The sequence below is a fragment of the Lacerta agilis genome, chromosome 5 (assembly GCF_009819535.1).
Source record: "Lacerta agilis isolate rLacAgi1 chromosome 5, rLacAgi1.pri, whole genome shotgun sequence".
Lineage (NCBI taxonomy): Eukaryota > Metazoa > Chordata > Lepidosauria > Squamata > Lacertidae > Lacerta > Lacerta agilis.
In genome coordinates this window covers 63,405,551-63,428,081 of record NC_046316.1, presented here as the reverse complement: position 1 = coordinate 63,428,081, position 22,531 = coordinate 63,405,551, and the positions used below count along the sequence as shown (strand labels likewise).

Here is a 22,531-nt window from a genome sequence, read left to right as displayed (position 1 = left end):
AAATGACCTGGCAGGCCAAGTATGGCCTGAGGTTCTCAACCCCTGCACTAAGCCATGGTTTAATGCTGCATCTGAAAACAGCCACACAGTTGCTTGGAAATCCCATCTCTCACAGGAGCCAGATCTGTTTGTAGGATGAAGTCTGGTGGTTGGGAAATTTCATGGCTTGGAAACTTGAAGACACTTGTAAGCTGTAGGAAACATCCCATTTGAAGATTCCACAGGGTTAAGTTAGGTTGTTGCAGAAAAACCAACAGAGAGATTTTGAAATGACGTACAAATGGGCTTCCCTGGGCCGGAACTCATTTTCTAAGATGCACGAAGCATAGATTGGTTAGACAGATACTCTGTTTATGAGTGTCAGCAATAATAGAAGAAGCAGTTTTGGTGTGGGACGGAAACAGGGAGAGAGACAGAGAGCTGAAGGCTGGAAGCAACTTCAGGTGCAAGGTGTCTCTCTGGAAATCTGATAAGCACAGACCGAAGAAGGCAGGTGTTATTACAAAGTGATTGGCCCATTAATGCAAGAGGGAGGTTTGTCCTATAACTATGCAGAAGCAGTCGAATATGAAACACCACATAGGAAGAGATTATTATTACTATTTATTAAATTTTTATGCTGCCTTATACCCACAGGTGTCAGGGTGGTTACAACATGAAATCAGATAAAAGTTGGCTTTAAGAATTAAAGCTAAGCATTAATTATCACCATTTCTTGATCCTGTTTCTTTAATGGGGGAAGGCTAGAGATATTGATTTGGAACCCATACTTTTAAAATCTGACTTTAATCTGTGGCACTGACCTGGCAACTGTCAGGAAACAGCCTCTACTCACAAGTAGAACCCTGGCAGAGACACATGCCCGACTGGCATGTTCCCTTCTTCCTGGACCTGGACGATCGTTCGGGAGCTTCTTATCTTCTTCAGCCCCCAGACATCATAGTGATTGATGTGGGAGTACATCAACACACTCTTAGGCATGTGCAGAGTTTTGCGCAGTTGTGTAACAGACCACAGCAACTCAGCATGTTGGCTCACCTACTTTATTACATATATACACAGTCGGAGCACTTCAACATGGCTCCCTCTCTCTCTAGCATCAGACAGCAAAGAGAAAGAACAAAGGACACATGTAGAAGCTTTTGATAATATTCTGTTGCCTCATATTTTGAAAGAATTACATGAACAAAATGAAATGGAGTTTGAATTGGTTGCTGGCGGGGGGAGTTAACCATGTCCTCTGTCTTATTACCATATTAAGGTAAAGGGACCCCTGACCATTAGGTCCAGTCGCGGACGATTCTGGGGTTGTGGCACTTATCTCACTTTACTGGCCGAGGGAGCCAGCGTTTGTCCTCAGACAGCTTCTGGGTCATGTGGTCAGCATGACTAAGCCGCTTCTGGCGAACCAGAGCAGCGCACGGAAACGCCATTTACCTTCTCACCGGAGCGGTACCTATTTATCTGCTTGCACTTTTTGACGTGCTTTCGAACTGCTAGGTTGGCAGGAATTACCATATTACCAACACATTATAAGATTTCTGCCTGATTATTGTAGGTTGACCATAACTTAAGCGTCTTTCATCAGATCCCATACTGTGGTTAGGTTTTGCTTCACAGTCTGGGATCTGACTTGTTTAAAGCGTTTTTATCCCATTCTTCAGCCAAAAAGGTCTCGAATCAAGGAAAGGAAGGGGGGGTAAACCCTCCATAGATATATTTATTTACATAGCAATCTTAACTCCCACTAAAAACCTGATGAGGTGGTTGATGGGGTGGGGAGGTTTTGTGACCCCCCCCCCCCCGTGATAACTCCATCATCATTGTCATCTGTTTGTTTGTATGCTACTTTCCTACAAAATTGTGCCCAAAGGGGCTCACAACATATCAGCCTGAGATGTCTGAGGATTGACCCTCTTGAGGATTCCATGCTGTTAAAGACCGTATTTCATAATGGCCCAGGATGGCTGGTAGGTTCCCACTTCATGTGTGCTAATCTTCTGAGATTGATGTGGAATGAGAAAATGATCAGAGTTTAGAAAAGGGATGCATGTAATGAAACAAAAAAGTTTTGGTAGGACAGGGAAAAACCAAAGTAGAGAGCTGGAAAGTTAGCTGATGCTTAGACACACCTTGAAATGCAGGTGCCGCCTGAGAGAGCCATTGTGAGGTAGGAGATCTGACGCCTTGTGTGTGTGCCATGTGTTTCTGCTTATGTTCTGTTGTATACTTATAAATACACCAACTTTGCAACACTTGGTTGAAGTCTCCAGTTTCCAAAGGAAAGCAAGCCTGGGTAGCACTGCCTCTAGAATTTCTCATCTCCTGGAGAAGTGTGGAGTCCCATAACAATATATTAGATAGCAACCTGATAACCTGCTCTCAAAGTTGAAATGCACGTGCATTGATCTCTAGCAAGGTAAAACAATGTAATGATCCAGAAATCCAATATGGATGATTGAAATGATCCTAAGGGAGCAATACTAAGTATGGGAAGTCATAATAAATTATGCCAAATTCAGACTCAGTTCAGGAGCAGAGCTAATGCTGACAGAGCCAGCGTAAGGTTGGCATAGGGAAAACAAACCCTTTAAAAACAGAGTTTGAATTACACCACCCATTTTGCCAGCTTAATTTATGCCGGGTTACAAGGTCACATGAGCATGCTGAATGGGTTTAGGATCCAGCCTAAGTCTCCTTCCTTTCTGTTACACTCCCCTGTTCCCTTTTCAGGGCTTAAACCAGTTTAAGATTCTCTGAGCTCATCTCAACCAGGGTTCTGGACTTGGCATAGCCTGCCAGATCTGCAAACATCTAAGCTTAGCCAGAGAGCTAGTGGATCATAACTCCACTCATGTTGGCAGGTGTAGCCTTAGGATTGTATCCTGAGAGTTTGTAAATGTCTACTGACTATGCTGTTTTGCAATTGGGTCAATATGTGAAGTAACCAAAGTTGTTGTTTGATAGAAATCAATCTTGCTTTAGATCTAATTAAAATCAAAGTTATGTTAATGGAAGGGAATTCTGTTGAAATGAGTTGGACTAACACTTGAGTAAACTTTGTATTTTATTTGGATTGGTCTATATCCAGAGGTTCCAAGCAAACTACAATGCATTTGTCAATGCCTAAATTTTACTAGTGTTTCAAAATGCCACGCCTCATCATAATTTCCACCCTTTCTCATTTATTATTGCTCCATCTCGGATAGCTACAGTAGAGCCCCATTCACAAATGGACCCTTCCACATCCCAGAGCTGGGCTGTAGTTCAGTGGTATAGGTGGTTTCCCAAGTTTAGTTCCTAGCATCTCCAGAGAGAGTTGGGAAAGACTTTGTTCTTGGAGAGACAATTCTTCAGGTAGGCCTAGGAGAGATACTCCTGCTTGAAACCCTGGAAAGTCACTGCCACTCTGTGTGGATGATGCTGAGCTTCATGGACCAGTGTTCCGATTTGGTATAAGGCAGCTTCCTATGTTCCTGATGTCATTTAAATTTGGGGTGTCATCTGTGTTGGTTGAGTCTGTGCATATCCTTGTAGTAATGGAAGCAGGTCTGAAGAAACTGTTTGAATTGTTCCTTGTATTACCTGCTTTCCATGTATTGGGCCAGTAACTCAGAAAAGAGGGAATCATTACTACTGGGGCAGTGGGCTTATATTTCCTTGGGTATGTGACTGTTCTTAATATTTCAATAAGATTTCTATTGTTTTTTCATCTAAAATCGAGGTAGACAGTCCCTTCAGATGTTGTGGACTACAACTTACATCAGCCCTAGCTTGCAGCATGAATGGTTGGGGATGATGGGAGTTGTAGTCTACAATGTCTGGAGAGAGAGAGAGAGAGAGAGAGAGAGGTTGCTTGGGTGGGCTGCTGTTTTCAGCTTTTGAAATTTGTAAAATTTAAAATTCATGATCTGATTAAACTTCCATGAATTGCTTTATAACAATAATCCAACTGCATCTTTCTCAGAGCTTGTCTCAATTTGGAGCAAAGTATAGAATCATGGACTGCATGAAAGATGTAGCTTATTTTTCAAAGCAATCCTTAGAAGGTCAAGGTTGCCCTCTGGGAAGGAACAGTCTCATTTCTCTGCTCTCAACTGCACTGGTGCTAAATTAATGTTTAGCAACAGCAGTAGCTTCAGCTAGAGGTGTGATAAAGTATATTGCTTTAAAGCCATTAAATGTGACTGCTAAAAAATTCTTCTGGTAGTGAGTGAGGAGCTGTTGGCAGTGGACAAAAGAGTATTGCGCGGGCTATTAGAAGTTTTATTTGTGTGATATTTTCCCTGCCTGGGTGAATTTATATTGGTTCAGGTGTGCATATAAAGACTTTTGTCTACAAACTTGCATTGTTCAACAGGATGCATTTGCTCTTGAGTTCCTGGTTCCATTCACCATTGTCATAGAACCTAGAATGGCAAATATGGTTGATGGAAGTGAAACAAACTGAACTACAGCATATGATCCTAGACAAGTAAGACACTGGAAGCTCCTTTCCTGGAAGCTCTAATTTGGACAGGTTCTTAGTGGCATTATAGGAAGTATATGAAAGCAGTATTAATCTGGCTTTTTAAATAAGTTTTAGGCCGACTATGGGGAAAAAAGAAACTATTTCTGTGCTGTCAAAAAGAGAGAGAGAGGTCCTCATCAATCGAAGGAAAATCTACAGTAAATGTACAAGATGTTCCACAGCCCAGTTAAATAATGAATGCTTGGATTGATTACGGTATTTTGTGCACCCTGCTTTCCATTGCTAGTAAATCTGGTCAGAGGGATCTTGACCAAGACCTTTCTTGATGAGCAAAATGTGTGGGTAAGTTAATATAGGACAAATCAGAATCTTGTTTCAGAAGATTCGGGCCTCAAGCATAATTAAACATGAAAACTTTGAATGGGCCCAGAAACAGCTTGGGAGCCATATGTTGGTGTTAGGTGATCTGACATGTGGGCTCCTGTCAGCAGTGTGGCTCTGTTTTGTACCAGTTGACTTTTTTTTGGCATATATCAAAGGCAGCCCCAGGCAAAACTGAACTGGATGTCACCAAGGCAGATGTAACAGTGGCAAGATTGGTTTTCTCCAGAAACAGATGCAGACTCAGGTTGTGCAAAAGCACCTTTTGCCTTGGTCATAGCAGCAAACTGGTCTTCCAGAAGTGCTCCTTGTTTTGAAGCAAGTTCCAGTGTATGTTTTTGGATACAAGATGGTACCTCTCCCATTAGGCATGTGGTAGGATTAGTTCCTTAAGAATTGGTCAAGCTGACAAAAACAACATTGGCTTGTTAGCCATTTACATTGATGCTCTTTATTTGCGAAGTCAAAACATTGCTGGCTTATAGTTGGTGTAACAAAAATATTTACAGTACATTAAAGTTAGTTGTAGCTGGCAATGGCAAATTTGGATACAAAAAAAAACCCCATCGGATTGATAAAGAATGTCATTGCTTATTTTATGTGTGATTATTTCTATGCAAGTGTTGCCTTTAGCTCTGCAGCCAATGAATGCTTGGTACAGATGGATACAGATGAATGCCTGATACAAATTTGCACTGAGAAAGTGTCATTCAAAAATTCCCAGGTCTTTTATGATGCTGCTCACAGACCTTGGAAACTAAATTCTATCACCAGTCTCCTTTATTACTTGAGTGCTTAAGCCTAGGTCATGCATGCAGTCCATCTGTGACCTGACCATCAGAGCTAACCAAGGACAACGAGAGGAGGTTGAGACACCCCTCACATCTGTCCAGCTGTTTTGTGACAAAGCGCAATTTTGAAAATTAATCCATTACCTACAGGACAGACTATTATAATTGAGTGCTCCTGCCTTGGTGCAATTCACTAAAGCTTTTTGCCTTGTGATGAGCAATAAGACTTGAAATGAACAGTTTCTGACCTCAGGCAGATGGCATTTGCTGTTTGCTTATGCAGGCGACAGCATTTACATAGTCTCTTGCATACTGTACTGGTTGCATTAGTAGTCAGGAAGAGTCTAACCTGTAAGAAGCTGCAATTGTGAGTGCCTTTGCATTAATTGTTTGAACTGATACATTCTTTATTCTGTTTTCCCCATCTTCCCTATGACTCCTCAGAAAATAAAATCTTATTTATAGCTTGGGTCCTCCCACATAATTACCAACAATATTTTGGATGTTCTGTAGTCACTTCAGTGAAAGTACGATAGCTGTTCAGTGATTCACAATGCTCCCTGCTCCCGCAATAATAGCAACAAAAAACAAACAAACATTGGAGCTGTTTTATAAATACTAGTGGTGATGTACAGGGAATTCATTATATTCAGGCTCAAGCTTTGATCCTAAAAAACAAATAAACCCCAAAAATCCAGTTTGTGGATCTGACTGATTCTGGTAGCCTCAGTTCAAGTCCAAGCACCTCTTTTTAATCACATTGATCAAAGGTAATTTTTGAAAAATACTAAAATGTGAATGACCTGGGATTCCTGGGCATTTTTAGGTACAGACTCAAGTATGAACTGATTTTGAATCTTTTATGTTTAGATGTCTTTCTTCCTCACATGTGGACCATAGTGATGTAGGGAACTGGATACAATTATTATTAAATGTCAGTTTTTATAAAGATGGGCAGCTTCCATTCCAAACATCATCAAACAGAGGGTGCAGAAGTAAGAGTGCAGAGGAGTACAGTGGTACCTCGGGTTAAGAACTTAATTCATTCTGGAGGTCTGTTCTTAACCTGAAGCACCACTTTAGCTAACGGGGCCTCCTACTTGCTTCTAAGTTAATGTAACAGGGAAAGGATGTGCTCCATTGTCCTAGAAGTATTGCATTGATGTGCACAATAGAAGAGATGAAAGAGTGCAATAGAAGAGATGAAAGAGTGCAATCACAGTGCTTGTTTTGGGTCTGATAAACTCAGTTCATTAACTCATGAATCATACCATCTGAGTTAGGCCAGTATAGGACCTGTGGCCTAGGGCTTGCTGATCAGAAGGTCAGCGGTTCGAATCCCTGCCACGGGGTGAGCTCCCGTTGCTCGGTCCAAGCTCCTGCCCACCTAGCAGTTTGAAAGCACGTCAAAATGCAAGTAGATAAATAGGGACCGCTCCAGCGGGAAGGTAAACGGCGTTTCCGTGCACTGCCCTGGTTTGCCAGAAGCGGCTTAGTCATGCTGGCCACATGACCCGGAAGCTGTCTGCGGACAAACGCCGGCTCCCTCGGCCTATAGAGCGAGATGAGCGCCGCAACCCCAGAGTCGGACACGACTGGACCTGATAGTCAGGGGTCCCTTTACCTTTACCTAACCTTGGGATTATTCTCTTATGACATGGGATTTGTAGAGTGTAAGGTATATTTACACTCTGGGAAGTCTGGCCTTGAATCCCAAATCTATTGCCCTCCCATTAGCCCCAACAAACATGATTGGTGCTCAGAAGTGTTGGGAGTTGTAATCTAAAACATCTGGGGGGCACTGAGTTGGGGGAAGAAAGTTCTAGGTGGCTGATACCTATATTTTTTGTGAAATTTTCACATCACAATATACCGTAGAATGCTTGTTGCTGTAGCATGAAAATACCGGTACTTGAAGCATCTTGGATGGACATCAAGTTTAAATATTGCAGTTTTCAATAAGTATGCCACAAATGTTGAAGTACTGTACTCTTTGGAGATGGACTGTTGTTCAAGCAGAATTCTGCTGCTATTAAAACCTTGGTAGCAGCACTCATGTTTATTGAGTTACCATGGGTGACCAGGTGGCAGGACCTTTGAATGCCTCTCCCTTATCAGACAGGTCCAAGGATTTAATATCAGTAGCTCCTTCAGGCCAGTTTCAAGGTCAGTTTCCTTATTTGTATAAATATCTCCTTGTTCTGAATTACTTGTGCAGACAGAGTAGTTATCTGCTTAATCTTAATGAGTAGCAATTCTTCTTTTTACTTTTCCAGCTCATAAGGTGCCAGTTCCCTATTGTGTGCATTTTTGTGTGTTTCTTTTGATACTCCCGGGCTATCACTGCTTATTACGTAGCACTGTGGTAAATTTGACTGAACCGGTTGTTCTTCTGGGTGGCAGCGGAAGTACTTCTATAGAAGTTAGTCAGATGTTACTGAATGTCAAATGCAAAGGCTTCACTCAGGTCCACTTCCCAGCCTTAAATCCCAACCTCTGCAGGAGCCAGCACCTCAGTTGGAGCTGGATCCTTAGTCTGGGTTGGGGGGGGGGACAGGATGGAAGCCACTCATTCCACCCTCTCCAGGAATACAGGGTATCCCACTAAAGGGATCCTAGGGAAGATGCTTCTGTCCAATGCCCAGAAAGGGAATTAGGGCCATAGCACCCCTCCAATGCTGCAATCCTGAGGGGTTGCACGTATTTGATTATGCATGTCATAGGACAATCCTCATCAAGGATTGACCCCTAACAACAACCAGCCAGCAGTCAGGCTGGGTGATTCTGTATCCACCCAATGACTATCCCAAACCCTGCTTACATCTGTGATCAATAAATTTGTGGCCTGTTTTGATCCATGATCAGTGACCTGTGGTTACTTGTCCTTGGGGCTTTTTTTCCAGCAGGAACTCACTGGAATTCCATTTCAGAACCTCTCTTGTGGGTGGCATTCCCATTATAAGAGAACAAGGGAGGGTTTCACTGTGTGTCCTTAGGCACCTCTTTTTCTAGAAAAATAGCACTGCTTCTACTACCCACACTTAGCTTCTGGGGCAGCAGTCTCATGGTACCTGGGTATGCAAATAGGTCCTCAGAAGTTAATAATATACCCACCCCCACCCCTACAATAGTTAAATGAGGGACGCGGGTGGCACTGTGGGCCAAACCACAGAGCCTAGGGCTTGCTGATCAGAAGGTTGGCAGTTCGAATCCTTGCGACGGGTGAGCTCCCGTTGCTCGGTCCCAGCTCCTGCCCACCTAGCAGTTCGAAAGCACGTCAAAGTGCAAGTAGATAAATAGGTGCCACTCCGGCGGGAAGATAAACGGCGTTTCCGTGCACTGCTCTGGTTCGCCAGAAGTGGCTTAGTCATGCTGGCCACATGACCCGGAAGCTGTACGCCGGCTCCCTTGGCCAGTAACGTGAGATGAGCGCCGCAACCGCAGAGTCAGCCACAACTAGACCTAATGGTCAGGGGTCCCTTTACCTTTACCTTCACAATAGATCTTAGTTGGCTGCCTACCAACCATTTTGTGAATTTAAAAAAAACAGTTGTGGCAGGGGGTTTGTTCATTTGTTTCACTTTGTTTATGTCCCAGAAATGAACAACAAAAAAAGGAGAAAACACTTTAGATTTTCAAGCTATAGGCTTGACAAGAAGATTTTCCTTTATCAAACATGAAGGGTTTGATATGAAACTGAAACTCATGAAAACTTTGCTGAGTGTTACATGTGGTTTCTTTAATGTGGTTTCTTTAATATGAAGGTTACACAGATAAATGAGGTTTGCTTAGTGCATTTCAAATGCATTCGCTCTACCTGTTTACATTTTAACTCCACCTGTAGAAACGTGTGTTTAAACAACCCAGCTGTTTGGAGGGTTACACAACTGAAGAACAAATTCATGAATTCTAGTTTTTTATTTTTAATGTAACTTTAAAAGAGTATAAAGGAACATATAAAAATGGCTGCAGGCGCAAAGGGGCTGCCTTTCGCTTTTCTGACTGATAAAAGTTGAAACAAATAATTTTTGTTCAAACTGGCACCTATTTACAACAAAACCATACAGGGCTCTGGAGGTGAAATCTGTACTTTCCATGTCCCACAGCCTCCTATTTGGGTGAGGGCTTGTTAGAATGCAGGCCAGACTTGTTTCTACTACTTGGGCTCAGCCCCTAAATACATGATGTAATGTGATTTCTGAACACTGATAAATTGCTGTTTCTCTTTGACGAATTGTATCTTATTCTCACTGAGGAATGGTAATCTCTTGCAGACAGGCATTTTGGATGCAACTATTTAGGATGGGATCTGCCTACTGCTAATTTAAATCATGGTCGTGGATTTTTGAGTTGTGTATAAGCTTGATTTATAACCCGTAGCCAGTTGTAAATGTGTTTCTTTTTCACTGTTGTTGTTTGCTGTCTTCTGTATTTCACCAGAATGATAGCCTATAAATAAATACACAAGAAGGTCTTACATAGATCTAAAGGAATCTCTTTCCAAAGGCAGAATTCAGAATTGGATTTCTATTATTATTTTTTATCACAATTCACTTAAATTATGGAGAAAAGATACAATGGCACAGCTCTTCATTTAACACTGTTAATCAGTCTGGTGCCTTGCAGATGTTTTGAATTACAAGTCACATTAGCCCTAGCCAGCACTTGGTTGGTGGAGGCTGTTGTAAATCAAAGCAGCAGTTCTGGTACATAAATACAGGTGAAACTCGAAAAATTAGAATATCATGGAAAGGTTCATTTCTTTCAGTAATTCAACTTAAAAGGTGAAACTAATATATGAGATAGACTCATGACATGCAAAGCGAGATATGTCAAGCCTTTATTTGTTATAATTGTGATGATTATGGCGTACAGCTGATGAGAACCTCAAATTAACAATTTCAACCTTGAGGTTTTCATCAGCTGTATGCCATAATCATCACAATTATAACAAATAAAAGCATGACATATCTCGCTTTGCATGTCATGAGTCTATCTCATATATTAAACTCCAGTAGCTAATGAAAACAATTGCTTACATAAATGGACTTTTCCACGATATTCTAATTTTTCGAGTTTCACCTGTACATGCTTACGGCTGTGATCCTGTGCTGCATGCTTTTCTGGGAGCAAGTCCTTCTGGGGGGGAAATGGGACTTGCTTCTTAGTTAAATATGCATAGTCTTGCACTGCAAATTGGCACTGAACTGAGCATGTTTTTGTTTTGTTTTTAAAAAGTGGGGTTAGACTTACGTTGGTGTCAGGGAGTCAGAGACACCACCTGGTCACTTCGGGCAATTTGTAGTTGCCAGTGGTGATGAGGAGGCATTACAAGTCTGGCTTTCCAAAGTTCAGATCACTAGTCTCTAAAGTAGTGTGTATGTGTGTTGTTACTGCTGCAACCCAGCAAGGAGAAACAGAAACTTTTAATAGACAGAAACTTCTTATACCTTGAGAACTGATACAGCATGGAAAGTCCCAGGAAAAACCAGCATTTAGCCAAAATACAGAGTTATGATACGCTTATTACACAAGTTTTATGAAATACTGTTCTGTGTCTGAAAGCACAGGTGGATTTCCTGTGTTACTGAAGTTAGCTTTAAGAAAACATATCACTCTAGCATTCCTACATATATTTAAATACCAAATTGAATAAAAAAATGTGGGTTTTTGTACACTGTTTTTGCCCAAGAGCACATTTTTTGCTGTATGCCCTAAAACCACGCTTACTGCATTACATAACAATCCAACGAGCTGATCTCTGTGCAAAGTTTTTTACGTTTTTTAAAAATAAAGCAAGATAGAAGAGGGGAACTTCATAGTTGAAAGTGCAGCCACCCTAATCTCAAAGATGTGATGGCAAATGCAGCAAAGGTGCAAACATGTATTCTAACTCATGTTTAAAATATTAAGGAGTTAACATAGAGATAAAAAAAGACTTTTCAAATGTTCTTAAAAGAAGGAAGGAACAGTAAGGAATAATGTTCTGAGACAATGTCCTGGGCATGGTAGGAAACAAGAGAAAACTGGTGGATGTCTAATGGAACAAGAGATTTTGCACCTAATAAGAAGAAAGGGAATCAATCAAGTGAAGAGCCCAGCCTTCCAATACAATGGCAAATCGAAGAGGAGCTGTAAGAATAGGTTAAGATAATGTCAGATTGAAAAATTAGTTTAATCTGAATACAAAAATGAAGTCGTGACACAAGTCAGTCAAAAAGAATAGATGGAAGTAACGTAATAACAATGAGTCACTAGTCTCTTGTGTGTTACCTTTAAGCCCAGAAAAGTGGGAGAAGATGATATTTGGACAACATTTGATATTTGTTCGGTTTAAAGGAATTTATTGGTATCTGGAGCCTCACCCATACCCCTTTACATCGAAGTCATGCCTTTCTCTTTGTGATGTTCCACAAAGGTTAAAATCTGAAACAGCTTTCTTAGAAATAAGAGTGAATAAAATCCCTTTCTCAGTTTAATTACTTGCTTTGTGCTCATTATATTTCACAATACTGTTTCAGCACCATGCAAGTAAGTAGAGTAAATTTATTTGACATCTGCTATTCAGCTTTCTGGTGAGTACCTGAGTAAGCACTCTTTATATTCCCTGGTAAGTTTGCTCTGTATGTTCATTTCCTTTCCAAACAAAAGTATAGTAAAGGAGAAAATTCCAGCTCAGAAGTTGTATGCACTCATTAAACCCACCATGATCCTAATTGGAAATATAAAAGAACACCACAGTGATAAGTGTTGCTTGAAGAAGAAGAAAATCCACAGCTTGCTTTACTAGGAATGGGACATGTGCATATTGTTGGCAGGAGCATCCTACTCTCGTGTAGGACCCTGGCAGAGACACATGCCCGTCTGACATGTTCTCTCCCTCCTGGTCGTTCAGGAGCTTCAAAAGCTTTCTTCTGCCTGAACATCACAGCAACTAATGCCAAAAAGCATCAGCACACTTAGGGATCCGCATAGGTCGTAGCATACGTAACAGACCTCAGCAATTCAGCGTTTTGGCTAACCTACTTTATTTACATATAAAACACACATGGAGCACTGCAACATGGCTCCCTCTCTCTAGCATCAAACAGCAAAGAGAAAGAACAAAGGACAATAATCCCATTTCACGGAACACAGTAACACAAACATCCTGTCTCCGTCACATCCCACTCTGTGGAATGAAAACATACACCGTCATGTGATAGACAACAATCCCATGACTGCAGACACGGAGAATGAATCTCCAACACAAATCACTTCTCTAATTGTTCCAAGCTGAATTGAAGGTGGACATTGCCCACCTCAGATAGATCCTCTGCCCTGATTCTGCTGTCACTTCTCATCCCTTCCAGCAGCCCTATGCAGCAAATAGATGGAGGTGTCAGTTGATTTGCATAGTGGGCTACTTTGAAAGGCAGCTTGTGGCAAACTGTTCCTGAGGGAGACAGCTTACCCCACAAGTGGAGACTTTAAGTGTGTGAGGGTCCCACATGGGACATTAGAAGAAGACAGCTAGCACAGGGATAGGCTCCCTCTTCCATTGTTGGGATTTTTCTTTTCCTAATGATGGAAGAAGAGGAATTTTAATCTTTTCACCTACACCTTAATTTGTCCCTGTTAGTTTTTACCCACAATAGCTTGTATATACATCTTTTTGACTGTGAGGCTTCAACAGAGCTTCCTCACCTATTTGTGTACATTGTGAGTGGATTCAGAAGATTACTTAATGAGATGTACATATGACCTCATGGTAAATTGGTTATATTTATCATCCTTTGAAGGAGTAGGTAGAATTCGCCATGTGTCAGGTACAGATGCATGGTAAGTCACTTAGATCTTGCTATGGAAATTCTTGCCTTTATCAACCCACATTACGTTTCAGGTGCAGGTTACAATAATTATTTAATTGTGGTGTTTGCTTCTCAGTAGACTGCTTTGGGCTTCTACTTCTCTTTTACTTCTGTATCCTATCACCGATTATACTCATAATACAGTATTAGCACAACAGTCTCCCTCCTCACATCTGCTTGGGAGGCCGATCTTGTTCTATATCTGCTGAAAGGGATGAAATGCTACTATGGCTATTGCTCTCCTGCACTGGTGCACAAGCAGGGGCGTAGCAACATGGGGGCGGAGCACTCCTGGTACCACGTCTCCGGGGGTGACAAAGCATGCGGTGTGTTGGCAGCACTGCTCCAGCGCCATACAGATGGTGCTGGGATCCTCTGCTCGTGGCTGCAGCCGCATGTAGAGGATCCTCCATTCGCAGCTGCAGCCATGAGCAGAAGAGCCTGGCACCATCCGTACGGTACTGGAGCGCCGCCACCGACAACCTACTATGTAGCGCGCATGTGTGGCATCGCTATGTACGACGCATGCGCCGTACGTAGCGACGCTGTTAATGCGCGCTACGTAGCAAAGCCCTGGCCCTGGGTGCACGTCATGTTTGCCACTCTGGGTGCCTGAGTGGCTTCCTACACCTCTGTGCACAAGCCTTTAAGTGAATGCAACTTAAGGCCACATCTACACCATACATTTAAAGCACTATTATGTCTCTTTAACAGCCATGGCTTCTCACCCAAGAATCCTGGCAACTCTAGCTTGTTAAAACTACTTACTGAAAGTTGTTATGAGACCTCCATTGCTCTTGCAGAGCTCTAATTCCCAGTGTGCTGGGAAGAGGGATTGCTTGTTAAACCACTCTGGAAATTGTAGCTTTGTGAGGGGAACAACGGACTCCTATCAACTCTCAGTAACCTTAACAAACCACAGTTCCCAGAATTCTTTGGGGGAAAGCCATGAATGTTAACGTGGTATAAAGGTAAAGGGACCCCTGATCATTAGGTCCAGTCACGGATGACTCTGGGGTTGCAGCGCTCATCTCGCTTTATTGGCTGAGGGAGCCAGCATACAGCTTCTGGGTCATGTGGCCAGCATGACTAAGCCACTTCTGGAGAACCAGAGCAACACACGGAAACACTGTTTACCTTCCCGCCGGAGCGGTACCTATTTATCTACTTGCAATTTGAAGTGCTTTCGAACTGCTAGGTTGGCAGAGAACATGGTATAATAATGCTGTAATTATATGGTGTGGATGTGGCCATTACTGATCACCAATTTGAGGAGGTAGAAGATTGATAGAGTTCCTCATACCATGTGGCACATGACTCCCACCGTATTTCTTTGTTCACTAATGTGTGTTTCCGCTTTCTAGTCTGTCTTTGACCTCTGTCTAGTATTGGCTATCCATGGCCAAAAAGCCACACTATTAGTATAGCTATATGGCCATGCAATTGGAAGGGCAATATTTGTGACTCCCCAAGTCTGTCTGTTACTTATTTAAGCACAAACTAAAATAGTGCAGGAAATAAATAGGGAACCAGGGAAAACTATATTGCCCAAAAACGATTTCAAAATGTTAACGGAAATGTAGCAGTGAATTAAGGCTCTATGAAAGATCTCACAGAGAACAGAAAATAGAAGTTTCATTCTGAAAATGTTATTAGAATTTGTAATCTTTACAAAACTGCAGGTGAAGACAGTAAATTTATTCTGGTTATGGGGTGTGTTTTGGATTATTTCTGGATAAACTGTAGAGTTCTTTTTAGCTGTAGTGATGCATGTTTGCATGTGTGTGTGTGTGTGCGCACGCTCTGCATATACAGTAATCAGTAAAGAAATGCTAAAGGTGGTTAAAACAAAACCAGTGATGTGTCTTAACTATATAATGTAGTAAAATATCTTACCTGTTGATTAATGCAACTCTTTCCACTGTACAGTTGGTACATGTATTGCAGCCAGAAAGGAAAATAATTACTCATACGTTGATGAAAACATTCTTGGCATATGTGAAATAGTTGTGTCTGAGTATTTCATTTTCCCTACTCTTGTGAAATGTTTATTTTTGTTTACAGAAATAATCCCTTCATATTCTAATTATGTGATCTCATTGGCTGGTAAGGAAATACATTTCCTGGAACACAGAAAAAGAAACTGTTGTAGCTAAAAAGCTTGAGTTTCAGCCCCTTATCTTTCCTAGACTTTTTTTTTAGTTGTTATGTAAGCCTCATGGAAATTGGTGGAGTTTGTGCTGAGAGCTAGAATTTCAGCCCTTGATGCTTAGTCCCTCATCTCCCGCTGGCTCTTTCAGATTTATTTTCAGTTTAACTTCCAGGATGGTTTTGTAAGGTAGAGAAGAGACTGCAGTGCTTTCTCCTTTGGCAAGGAGAAGCTAGCTGTGAATTCATCCGCTGTGTTGGATTGCAGCAGAACCTGTTTGCGAAAGCTTTGCTGCACTGGTCTAAAAGGGTTTTTATGGACTGGAAGCTTTTTATCCTTGTGAAAGGTAATGCAAAATAATACCGGTTCTTGCTGGATTTCATCAATGTTTATATTTTATCCTGTAATACAAGTGTAATATTAATAGCATGCTACTGTGTTCCATGATATGATGTGTTTCCTTATATAGAGTTTTCTCTTTTGGTGAAGGAATGTAGGAAATTGAGAACTGATTTTACCATAGGTGTTTGTTTCCTCTTTCGTACTTGAGATTTTTTGACTTGCTGAAGTGTTCTGTGTTGACTGGATTATTCAGACAGATTTTGAGTGTTTGAGGATAAGAGTGTGTGTGTGTGTGTGCTCGTGCGCGCATGCGAGTGCTTTTTGTGTGCATGCCAGTGTGGTGAAGGATGGAAACAGCAATGTGTACTTCCAAACAAACCAGCACAGAGAAGATTTGTGGAGTATCATTTGCTACACATGGTCACAGCCCCTCTGTCTAAAATCTTTGACTCATATTGGACTTGTATTAGCACTCGCAGTTGGAGATGGCAGAACTGGGAATCTTGCACCACTCTTCCGCAGATTATAATTCAGGGATGGGGAATCCATGGCTGTCTAGATGTCCTGGATTCGAATCCCATCAGGCTTAGCCAGCATGGCCAGCGGTTGGGGATGGTATGAATTGTAGTACAGCAGCACCTGGAGGGCCACAGGTTTTCCACATCTGCTGTAACCAGTAAAGTCTGCTAATAGTTAGATTGTTTGTTCAGTAGTACAGATCTGTGGGGGTTTCATGTTGCATGCATACAGTGTTGCACAACCAACTTGTGCCATCTGCTTAGTGCTTCAGGTCAGTGCAAAACTGACCCATATAAATTGGTAATCCAGAGGTATAAATTGTAATGTCGTTGTCTGCACTACATTAGTTGGTAAAATGCTATATAATTATCAGAGGAATTATCCCTTGTACAGGTGGTGTGGTGCTATATAATTCCTATTGATGCAGGTCGGGTCTGTGGTGGAACAGTTTGCTTTGCAACAATGCAGATACAAGTGCAAATGCAGTCTGTTATGCAAAGAATTAGGGCTGCAGTCTTGTACTCTGAGAGAAAGCATATTGGACTTGATGAAACTTATTTCTGGTAGGATTCAACTGTAGATTTTATATCTTCTTGGCTACCATTTGAAATCTTCACTGACTATATATCATTCTTAGTGGATCAATAAGTTACCTGCTGTCTGCCTTTGTCATTATTGGAGATATTGGTGGTGGCACTTAGTAGACTCAGAGGTAATGGATTACAGCTGAAGCAGCGATTTGTACCCTAGTTCTTGTACCCTCGCTGATGATAATAAACAATATTTGAGCCAGACTGGCAAAAAATAGTGGGGAAATGTCCTTCCTTTCCAGTTAACTGACCCTGTGTATTTAATTTTATTAGCATAGGCTGAAAGGTCATAAGGAATTTTTTAACATCTGGTATGTTTCTTCTTATGTGTAATGACTTAGTAGAGATCTGTCATTCGTGTACACAAGTTATCTGAAGCTGACTTTGAATACTAGGCTTGCAGTTGACCACAAACCTAAGGCAAAGTACAGTTCCTTCCTGGGATTGCAAAGCTTTGTACTGATACAGTTTCTGTACTTCTGATACTGTAAGAGGGTGTGCAGCTGCTGCATGTTTTGTTCTTTTCAGCTGGTCATCTCCTCATCCACCCCACTGCATATTGCTGTAGTAGAACCATGTAGAGCCATGACAGTCATAGCAGGTGTGTGAAAGCACCTATGAAATATCAGGGCAGGAGGCACAGTGGTTGGCTCCTACCTTTGTGTTTTAGAGACTTTAGAACAGAGGTGGGGAACCTCTGTAGACCTCTAGATGTTGTTTTACTCAAACTCCTCTCAGCAGAGCTCCAGTCAGCATGGCCAATGGTCAGAGATGACGGGGGTTGTAGTTGAACAGCATATGGAAGGCTAGAGGTTCTCCACTGTTGCTTTGATTGTACTGTATGCTCTAGGTAAGAACTTAGCAGTCCTTTTCCTTCAGGAGCATGACCCGCCAGATCTGTCATTCAGGTTGTTTTGTAGCACTCAGTTCTCTGTGTTGAATAGTTTACTGCAGTGCCACTTATTGTCTATGTCAGAGCAAGCCTAAGGGGAGTTGGGTTCCAGCAACATCTGGAGACCACTATGTTGGCTTCCCTGCATCTAAGCCAATAAATTAGTGAATATATCATTATTATTATTATTATTATTATTATTATCAGTAAAATTATGTAGATTTCACATGATGTTGTACTGTGGAATGCACAGGGAGAGTATTTTGGCTATATGTGTGTTTATTAAGGGCTAATTTGGAGTTTCAATAATTTAAAATTTTGTTTCATTTCATGTAATTATTTTAAAAACATGCCAATTCCCCTTTCTTTTTCTTCTTTTCTTAAAGGCTAACTTTTGATCATCTGATAGAGCCTTCCAAGGAAACCAGGAGAAAAGATGGTTTGTACAAATAAGCTTACATAGCCAGAATGAAATTAGAAGAGTTCTCTGGAAAAAAGCAAAAATGTAAGCTCTTCCTTTTTCAAGGTACCATTCCATACTTATGCTACTTATTTATCTCTTAATAACATGCTTGGAGGAAAAGTCTAGGTAGCTGTTATTATAGATCAGCTCTTAATGCACACTCTGTTTGGAAAGAGTAGAGCTTTTAACCCTAAACTCAGTGTTTCCTCTCCAGACACACAGGGAGGGAAGCAAGTTTGCATTAGCAGGTGAAACCTTTCTTTTGTATGTTAAGACGTGGGTGGGAATGAGGCTCCTTGAACACAGACCCTTTGTGATCAGATCCTCTGATTTTATTAGTGGCTTTGTGCATACAACTATATGTTCGTAGAGCCCTGTTTTCATCTTTGAACACTCAGGAGACAGGGTTGGCTTTTCCTTCACACGTGTAGAACAAATGCGCATAAAGGACTTTTGTGTCTGTCATTTAAAAAACTTAAGACTTTGGATACTGGGCATATTTCTGTTATGTTAAAATTCTCGCTCAGAGCTAGAAAACCCTATGCAGTTTGTTTAGGTAAGAATAAGTCCTCAACAATTATTATTAACCACAAACGATGATGTGGAATAATGGTTTAAAGTTTATTTGCAAACCATGGTTTACCTCTGTATCATGTATAAGGTCTTCTCCAGCATCACTGTTTTAAGTGTGGCCTTGCTAGTGGCTTACTACACTCCTCCCATGGGGACAGGTCTTATTCTGGCAAGCAAAACCATGAATTTATTACATTTTTGTTAATTTAACTGTTTAAGGCAAAACACCATTGTGTTAATTATCTTAAAAATTTGTCTGCACTGTAACAATTTGTCCGAGTTCAGTAGATCTTAGACAAAATAGAGGTTGCATCAAGAATGAGGAATCTGGCTCCCCAGATGTTACTGGACTACAACTTCCATCATCCTTGATTATTGGCCATTCTCACTGAGTCTGATGTGAGTTGTAGCCCAACAATATCTGGGGAAGGCACAGGTGTCACATTGCAAAACTCTCCCAATACTTTGAGAAGAAAAATAACTGCAGTGGGCTACAGACCTCACCCGACTAAAGTTGATTCTCCACTAATTTTCTCAGTAAACAAAAATGAGAGAGTTATGTGTCTGCCATGTAGCACCTGGGTTTGTGTGGACAGATGTTTGATTGCAGAAATGAACCTGGATTCCCCATTGTCAGACTTTAGGGCCACTGCACAATGCAGGAAATCTTATGCTGGATACCTTCATTCTTCAGGCCTAGCTAAGCAGCTGTTACAAACTAGCCTCCTGAGATTTTGTGAGTAATTGTAAACAGGAAGTGTTATGGACAGTCATAGTTCCACCTACTCCTTAATCCTATTAGTCATTAAAGGAACTTGATATTTATCAGTCCTGATTATTGTATGGCATCTGTAAATGGGAATCTTGGAGGGTGGGGGAGAGATTATGATTAAACTGTTGTCGTTTTTAAATGTCACCCTTCAGTTGAAACAAAACAAAACTCACAAGGTATATAAAAGATACATAGGGGAATGGTTTTCTACTTCAGGCAGGCTGCTAAAGGATAAAATAAGTTTTCTGTATTGTCTTATAACTACTGCTCATACTTTTCTGCTAATAATAATAATAATAATTTATTTGTACCCCGCCCATCTAGCTGGGTTTCCCCAGCCACTCTGGGCTGCTTCCAACAAAGATTAAAATACATTAAAATGTCACACATTAAAAACTTCCCTAAACAGGGCTGCCTTCAGATGTTTTCTAAATGTCAGGTAGTTGTTTATCTCTTTGACATCTGATGGTCTTGCTGGTCTTAACCCAACACTTGACCTTGCTGTGCAGTGGTATTTGTCTATAGCAATTGCTTGTGTTCCTGTTTGAAGATGCTTGCAGTTATAACAGGCCTGTGGTAGAGATGTGAAGCTCCAGGGAGAAATGGAAAATTGGAGGGGTAAACACTACATCCCCCCATTTTTCTCTCTCCCCCCCCTGGTTTCCCCCCCTGAAAAATGGGTTAATACTTAGGGGGAAATGGGCTGTTCCCAGGGTTTCCTCCCCTGGGAAACTGAAAGAACCAGGAAAAGTATGTGTGTATAACACCTGGGGATAGATGTCAGAGAGTAAAAGCTAAAGTGAAACTTGGGACCTAATACTAGACACATAAAGGAACAAAGAAATAGGAATGTTCTTGTTGGTATTCATGGTAGTTAGAACTAAATGTTGAGATATTCATCGCAACTGTCAAATTCCTGTTTATATTTCAGTGAATGGTATCAGAACAGAATAGACTTCATGAAAATCCATTTATGGATAAGCCATTTCTGTTTTCAATAATAGTAATACTTAGCATTTTTATATTACTTGGAGTGTTGAGTACTCTTAATGTACTCAGAAATCCTTACACCACCACCCCCAGCCTGGGGAATCCAGATGTTTTGAACTGCAACTCCTATCAGCCGTAACTAGCATGGCTATTGGCCATCCTGTGGCTAGTGGTAGTCCAAAACATCTGGAGGGCACCAGATTGGGGGGGGGGGGCTCTCCTATAATGTAGGTAAATATCACTGTCCCATTTTATAGATGAGAAACATTGAATATTACTTCATTCTACCTAGGAGTTGAAGTGAGATTTGAGAGACAGTCTCCCAGCTTGCATTCTTGGCTACTATGCCACACCAGCTGTACACCAGCTTAATCTTTGTTAGGGAGGATAAAAATCTTTTAAATACATTCTATAAATGCATGTGGTCAAAGAAGGCTTGCACAATAAGTTCTTCAGTGTTGGTTAGTGCGAAATCTAAGTTTCTGGATGAAATAAAAACCATTCCTAGTGGTTGTTTTAACATCTCCAAACATTGTACTTTCACAGTTCTTCAGTATAATAAATATGTTCTTCAATAAGAATTATCCTTTCCAAATATTACAAGTCTTGAAAAACATACTTGTGGTACAGCTTCCACTGTATTTTGCTCCTGAGTGAGGTTTCGTGTATCACAGAAGCTCCAAATAAAGGGAGAAAGACAGAGTAGCCACAGACATTCAAACAATGATTTCTTGCCAGCTACCGTAGCTTCACTGCTATCCAGGAAGGGGATATTCTGTGTAATGGTGCAGAAGGACCTGTCAACGGCTGTCTTTCATAGCTCAGGAAAACAAATATTCTCTTGACTACAGCAAGCTTTGCTAATATTGAACAATTCAGTGATCAGACGGAGTCTGCAGTACTATGCATACTACTTTGGGAGTAAGTCCCGTTGAACTCTGTGGGAATTAACATCGAAGTAAGCATGTATAGGATCAAGTTGCCCTGCAGAATTCAGCTCTGACCACAAAGTCACACTGTCATTGTTCTAAGCAGCTGTGTAAAGCTTATGAAATGTAGCAAGAATGAAAATATTTCATTTAAAAGTATTGAATGTCTGTATTACCGTTTCTAATCTTCATTAGTGTTTGCTTATAGAAGGAGTGTGAATGTGTGGTGTAATGTTTTTAATATTAGAAAAATACAAAAGAGGCACAATGTAGGAAAATACTGTAACATAGAGAAGAAATAACAGAGGTGCACCCATTCCAGAAATTTCCTGTTAAATTTCACCAGCCAATTTCATCAGCACAACAAAACTGCTTCAGGGTCTTGAAGTATTAAATAGCTAGTCACTTCATTTCATTTACCAAGAATGTACAGTATGTTTAATGTTATGTATGTTAGTTTCTCTAGGGTGGTTGTTAAAGTCTGTGATCATTCATTGAAATATCACGGGTGAATTTGCCATGGGATTGTGAATTGTCTGAGACAGAGGAACCTAAGATTTGGAGGAGTTCAAGGATACTCATCTAAGAACATCTCTAACAGTAAATCATAGATAGCAGTGATGAATGAAACAACGTAATTAAAATTAGAACAAAAATCTGAAGATTTGAAAAACAGATATTTATCTACTTTTATGATACAAAAGAATTGGAAAGAAAAGAGACTTTTAATAATCATGTGCCTCCTTTTACAGTTTTGCATCTGGGTAGAATTATTGATAATTGAGCCCCTCTTTTCAATAGGGATGAGCTAACCCCACC

The 22,531-nt window shown here is 41.0% G+C and overlaps 1 protein-coding gene across 3 annotated transcripts in view; it reads left to right on the top strand.

Moving 5' to 3' along the window:
- PIK3CB (phosphatidylinositol-4,5-bisphosphate 3-kinase catalytic subunit beta) overlaps window positions 1-22,531 on the top strand; it is a 74,981-nt gene that overhangs the window by 4,808 nt on the left and 47,642 nt on the right. For 2 of the 3 annotated variants that reach the window (XM_033150229.1, XM_033150230.1), the window contains exon 2: window positions 18,372-18,511. The gene's annotated coding sequence lies outside the window, so the exon portion shown is untranslated. The remainder of the gene's footprint in view (window positions 1-18,371; window positions 18,512-22,531) is intronic. The other variant, XM_033150231.1, reaches the window with a different exon arrangement.